A 7,504-nucleotide genomic window follows, 5' to 3' on the forward strand; every position below is an offset into this window, starting at 1 on the left:
AATGAAGTAAATTGTCATCTTTCAGACTTATCACATATTGGTATCACATTTACTTCAGGGAATGGAGCATATCGCATTAACTTCATGGAATGGAGCATAATTAATAAGACATGTTTCATGACGTTTCACCAAATACATATTATTTTACCTTAGCTATCATAATATCATCAATATGATGCATTGAGATTCAAACTCAATGTCTTATCCATATAAAGGCGTCTTAGGCATGTATTGATGGTGCATTAAGATTCAAAATCAATATTTTATCCATATAAAGGCGTCTTAGGCATGAATTGATGGTGCATTAAGATTCAAACTCAACGTCTTATCATCATATCAGGACTTTAACTTGATGTTTACCCTATTGGTGCGATGAAACTCAAATTCACCGTCTTATGCTCAATGAATAATATAAGGCCAAATATAAATTCAAAAGTCAATTATTCAATAATATAAAATATATAAACTTCTAGCAAATTTGACCAAATACCTTCTGACAGTTAACAAATTAAACATGAAATACTATTAACAATTTGGTTGTTAAAGTGTAAAAGAAATTTGAAAAGTAATTAAACAAAATAACAATAATTATCGTATATATGGGTCATCCTTATCATGAATGGTATGTTACTGCCATCATATGTTTTGTATTTTGATATACTTGCCTGGGAATAGTTTAGATGGCCATTGTTTTCTTCCTTTAGCCTCAAGATTTTCTTCACTGAACGACATGTTGGTTTTCACAAAAAATAAAAATAACTTCACTAAATCGGCTAGAGACCCGTGCCGATAACGTGTTATAAAATATAAATAAAGAACAACAAGAATAAATAGAGAGAGAAGAAAGAGAGTTTTATGAAATATAAATAAAGAACAACAAGAATAAATAGAGAGAAAAGAGGGAGACTTCTTTATTTCTTTTGAGTGGTGAGAGATCATCTTGATTGATTGAGAATACAATGAACAAAACTCCTCTATTTGTAGAAAAAACACTCTTAGTTTCTGACTAAAAGACAGATACTTCAAATCCTGATAGATATCAATTAGATCTTGATAGATATTCACTATAATGTAAATACATTTATAACAATTATCCCTTTGAAATTGGATCTTTATTTAAAGAGAGACTTGAACTTTACGACTGTTTTATATCCTCTGTAATACATCACTCTCTCGAGTTAATTTTTTTTTAATTAATATAATAGGTTGATGACCTTTTGGTTAAGCTCATGATCTCGAACTCAAGATTTTTTCCCTCAATGGGTCTCACAGGCAGTATTTTAAAAAGTGGAGGTGTGAGGTAAAGTATTTTATGTAGTATGGAGCGAGATGTAAGTCTCAAAACACGAAGCATAAGTCTTACGGATCGACAAGTCGTATATCACATGTATGTTTAATTTTATAGGTTTACTACTAAGAAAATAAGAAAAAGTCATATTCTCAGTAATTCTGCAAATAAATTTAAACAAATCACTAAAAAATATCATAATTATTTTTTGCTTTCTTTATTTATATATTTTAGACGAAAATTGCTATAATATGAAAATATGATAGCATAAAATATAAATATCATTAGATCAGTAGTAAAAATGTGATTTATGGTAAAAACACTTTCAAAATTAATGCCCTGAACATATGCTTTAACACTCGAGACTTACGCTTTAACATTCAAAATTTATGCCCTAAATTCTACAGCTTACGAGCTATAGACAGGGATGACTCAAGGGTAAGATTAGTGAAGCGTTTGATTAAGTCTCCCAAAATTTTGAAGCCTTAAAAATTTTAATAGTAAATTTTATGATTTTAACTTCACTTGAAATATGAAGATTTTGAAATACGTTTAAAAAATTATTTAAAAGAAAAAGATACAAAAAGAAAGTTATCTAACTGTTATCAAGAATTATTTAGAATTTTAAATTAAACACTCCAAATTTCATATTAATAAATAAAGTTTTAACAACAATATTTATCTTTACTTTTATTAATAATCATATTAATATGTGAAGTTAAAGTTATGTGTCTTTTAAAAATACTACATCAAAAATAACTAATATGCAAGAACAGAAAAAACTCTAAATTAATATTGTATGTATGTGTATATATTTAAGATGTCTTATTAACGTTTGACTTTAGGTCACTAATTTTATTGAGATTCCCCTAGCTATAGATCTACGCCCTTCATTTGCATCCTAAAACATTTTTCATAGGCACCGCCCAAAGCTCACCCTGAGATTCCCTCCAAAAGCACTTTGGGAAACACTACTCACAAGTATCATTGATTGCATTTGCATGGAATGAAGGGAGAAATTGAAGGAAAGGTGTCTTTTAAGTCTTGAATGAAGGATTGGTGACATTGACCAACTTAAAGGGTCAAACATCATTAGGAAACTTGATTAAGTTAATTGTGAACTTGATTAATATTTTCAAAACTTTCTAATCTTTTCAAAAATACAAATCAACCCAACCCACACCCATCTTCAATCCAAATCAACCACTCTCTCCTCTCTCTTGACAGCTTCTCTCAACTCTCTCCCAACCAACAGTTCTTCAAAATTTCTTCCTTCAACCCCCGGCGAGTTTCACCTCCGGCGACAAATAGTTGGGCTTCGAGTTTCCTTCTTCAATTCAAATCAAATCATTTCTCATTCCTCTCTCAACTCTCTCCCAACCAAATATTCTGCAAATTTCTCATTTCAATCCTCGGCGACTTCAACATCCGACTACAAATAGTTGGACTTCGAGTTTCTTTTCGACTTCAACCTTTAAAAAACGTGACATCCTTGTTCTCCGGCCACAACAACTTCGAATTTTTTATCGTTCCTTTTCTTCTTTAACAGGTAAAAATTTATGGCCTTTTTAGTTTTGAAGAAAACAAGGAACTTGAGCCAACTTCTCTTATAGTATTGGTTAACAATTTTAATATTTGTTGCATTAATTTGAAATGCGATCTGAATAAAATCCTACTTTCTGATATTTTTTCTCTTCCTTTTTTGAAGTGAATTATGCTTTTTTGTTGTTTGTTGCATTTTTTTGAAGTTTGATTTTTTATTATTTGTGTTTATAAAAACAAAATAATAATTTGGGTAAATTTATTTTGTTCTTGTTCTTGATAAAAATGGTGATATTGCTATCTTTTAGTTGAACAAAATCGTGCTATTATTTTTTATTTTCTCCAACAGATTATCCATCTGATGCAATATATTAACCATCTGATGCAACAGATTTGTCATATGACACAACAGATCAACCATCTGATGCACCAGAAGAACCATCAGATTACAATTTTGATGCAACAGATTAATCATCTGATGTAATAGATTAACTATTTGATACAACAGATTAACCCTATATTGCAACAGATTAAGCATTGAATAAAAAATATGATGCAACTAATTAACCATCTGATGCAATGGAAGAACCATTAGATTAATGATCCTCCTATTGGATAAAATTTTATCAACTCTTCCAATAAAAAATGTCCAAGACTTGATTTTTTCAACTGATCATTCATCTGTCGCGATAGGGATTTTTTCAACTGATCATTCATCTGTCGCGATAGGGATTTTTTCAACTGATCATTCATCTGTCGTGATAGACGATCCTATTTTGGAAGAAATCTAAATAATATTGACTGTTGATAACTGTTCTAACAGATCACTCATGTATTACAATAGATGTGCAACCTGTTGCATAAATCATTCTTTTTTATCAACAGGTGAGTGATATGTTTTGTATTGTTGCAACAGATTACTTAACCATTGTTGCAGGTTAGTTAATTGTTCCGACAGATCACTCATATATTGGAACAGATGTATGATCTATTGCACAGACCATTCATCTTTCTTAATAGATGAGTGATATGTTTTGTATTATCATAACAAATTACTCAGCCGTTGCTATGGGTTATTTAATTGTTCTAACAGATTAATCATATGTTCAACAGATAATGTCACAATAGATGTGTGATTTGTTGTACAAACCATTCATCTTTCTCAACAGATAAGTGATATATTTTATATTATCGCAACAAATTACTCAATCATTGCTACAGGTTATTTAACTGTTCCAATAGATCACTCATATATTGCAATAGATGATGTTGCAATTGATGTGTGATCTGCTGCATAAACTATTCATTTTTCTCAATAGATGCGTGATTTTTTTGTATTATCATAACAGATTACTCATTCGTTGCAACAGGTTATTTAACTGTTCCAACGATCACTCATATATTGCAACAATATGTGATCATATATCTTAAAAGATGAGTGATATATTTTGTGTTGTTTTAACAGATTACTCATCTGCTGCAACAGATTGGTTATGTATTACAACAGATATACTACATATCCAACAGATCGGTGATTTGTTATAATTATTATTTTATTATTTTGCTTGTTTGATTTACTGTTATGCTTTTTTAATGATGCATTAATCAACTATAATATATTTTTTTATGTTCCTATTAATTTTAGATAATATGATTCCCAAAAGAACAGAAACCCAATCAAGTCCAAGTAAAGGAATAAGTGAAGTATCTAGGCTACATCCACCACTCTATAAGCTTACTTTACAAGTTTTATCTCAATCAGGAGCAGAATATGATGAACACGGGGATAAGGAAAGCTTCAAAAGAGATAATGCAAATGCTAAAAGCCCTTCCACCGAAGAGTTAGTCAAAGCCTTTAGCATTGATTGTTATCCTATGAGAATATATTGCGATGGTGCTATAGATTTAATGGGTGATTTCGTGGTTAAGTCAGCCATGGAAAAATCTTTTGACACCTTAAAAAAAATACTTCAAGAACAAAAATTGGATGCTTATTTCAGGGACAGCTGCTTTGGAAAATATCTTGATTTGCCGGAGGATAACAATGCTCATTTCCAAATGAAAATGGTATATAAACTTCTCATGCGCAGATTTATGTATGAAAACAAAGATAAGATAGATGGGGTATGGATAAATTATTGTGGCATGCCTATTTGTTTTGGTTGAAAAAAGTTTGTCATAGTTACCGGACTAAAATGTTATCCTCCTTCTTAAGTTATACCTATTCTAACCTAAAAAAAGCACCCCGCACACCCAAAAAAGGTAAAGGCAAGTCGTGTGATCATGATGACCTGGTGTCCATTGTTGGTCATAGCTTCAAAAATAAAAAGTTGATAGAAGCGTTGAAAGGTAAAGGACTTTCAAAGAAGCACAAACAGTCTTATACTTGGTTTGGTTTGTACATAATATTCTTTGGGTGAGAGACGTTAACAACAACATAAGCCTCAGTTTAATAAAGCTCTCCAAGGATCTTGAGGCGTTTAACAGCTATCCTTAGGGTTATGAAAGCTTCAAAATGACTGTCAAATATTTGTTGACTCCGTTAGCGCCAAAGACAGTCAACTTATATGGCTTCCCATGGGCTTTCATGGTAAATGTTTCTTTCTTTTATTATGATATCATTCATTTTTTTTACTCAATAATGGTTTTGATTTATTGGCGTTATTTTATAGGTTTGGGCATTTGAAGCCATTCCTTATTTGAGACAACAAGTGAACTACCAGGAAGGAGTTTCCTATCCAAGAATCTTGAGATGATTGTCGGCCAAAACTGATAAAAATGTAAAATTTCTTGATCTCTTCAACCCTCGAAGGATGCAGTAAGTATAATTATAATTAATTTTTTCATTTAATTAATGATTTTTTTGAATGATCTAATCATCATTCTAATATATGTAATGATTTATGTTAGATTGTGCATCCATCGCTAGTTTCGACTGATCGAGAGTTGAAGAAGTAATTTTTTATTACTTTACGGCCTATGTAAACTTTATCGGACCCTAATGTCATCGACAAAATTAAAATGGAATTGTTTGGAGTAACAACCATTACAAAAAAAATAATTTTAGAGGGTGGTCTTATTGTTGTTGATGGTCTTAGGGGTGATGGAGTTGTTGGTAGTGGTAGTGGTGCTACTGTTGGTGCTAATGATGCTCCTCTTATAGTATTTAAAGCAAACCATTATGAGTATAATCATACTGGTTATACAGATTTTTCCTATCCCAGCGAATATTCTGTATGCAAATATCAAGACTACAGGGCAAAACATGATGCAGTGATTAATGCTATTAATGCATTAACTACTTCTGTAAAAGAATTGACATCTAAGAGGGGTCTTATTCCATCAAAGAGGATTTTATTTTCATCTGTTCCATTAGAGATTAGGGCTAAGAGGAGAAGAAAAGTGATTTTCAAGGCATTATAAAGCATCCGAAAAAGCAAAATTGCAACTCCTCTGTCTGTGTGTTGCACTGAGCAATATACAATGTCCAAAGGAGAGCAGCACAAGTTGAAGAGGGTGAATATATATGTCTTCCAACTAACAAAATAACAGACACATATCTGTTTCAACAGATGACATATCTGCTGAAAATTATCAAACAGATATATACATCTGTTCCAACAGTTGACTAACTTGTTGCACCAGATAAAGTATGTTTCAACATATGTCGTATGTTTTAGCAAATCAAACAGCTCTTCGTATTGCTTTTATTTGTACCAACATATGACCTATCTGCTGCAACAGATGATTCAAATATTCCAATGGATAGTTCATCCGTTGGAAATTATTATACAGGTCTTTCTCATGTAGAAATTTGTCCTAACAGGTGATTCATTATTGCAACAGAAATATAATCTATTTAGGATAATTTAAAATAGGAGGAAGACCTGTTTGATTTGCTATAATAGATGAGTTATCCTTTTTCATTTTGTTGTATCTCCGTGATTAGCATTGACTAATGCTGGCTTTCCAGGTGGATGTAGAAGCTACCACTGAACAGCATTGATAATATGCTACTCCTTTTATAGAAATACGAAAAATAAAAAGCGCAGAAACCATACATAAGTGACAATAATGATTCACGATGATCAAAGCCGAATTTCATAGCACCGGATGAAGAACAACTTGTCCATGTTGAGTAGATCTTTATAGCTTGAGCCTGTCAAAGTAATCCTTGGCATTATATTTAAATTGTTGATGTATTTGTTGAGATCTGTACCCATAACAATTTTTTTACATTTCATTTATTCGCTGGCTTATTTCAGCTAATTTCTGAAGGTTTCGATTTATTTTGTCTATGAATTTTATTTTTTCATTAGATTTGAACTTATTAATTGAAAAAGAATACTAGATTCAAATATTGCAACAGATAATGTACCTGTTGCAACAAACGATATATCTATTGGACAAAATCGAAAAGATTTAGACATATGTTACAACAAGTAGGTAATCTGTTGGGATTTATTAAACCGGTCTTTCCACTGTTGCAATAGATGGAATTAGAAATATTGAGATAATATAACAGATGACCAACCTATTGCAATAGATAGTCATCAAGTAGATAGTATTTATTTTAAACATGTAAAATAAAATTGGCATCAAATGTGTCAATTTGACCCTTTTTATTGACTTGCCGTCATTTGGCCCCCAACGGTCATCCCCCCCCCCCCCCCC

Source organism: Capsicum annuum, chromosome 12 (genome assembly GCF_002878395.1).
Source record: "Capsicum annuum cultivar UCD-10X-F1 chromosome 12, UCD10Xv1.1, whole genome shotgun sequence".
Taxonomy (NCBI): Eukaryota; Viridiplantae; Streptophyta; class Magnoliopsida; order Solanales; family Solanaceae; genus Capsicum; species Capsicum annuum.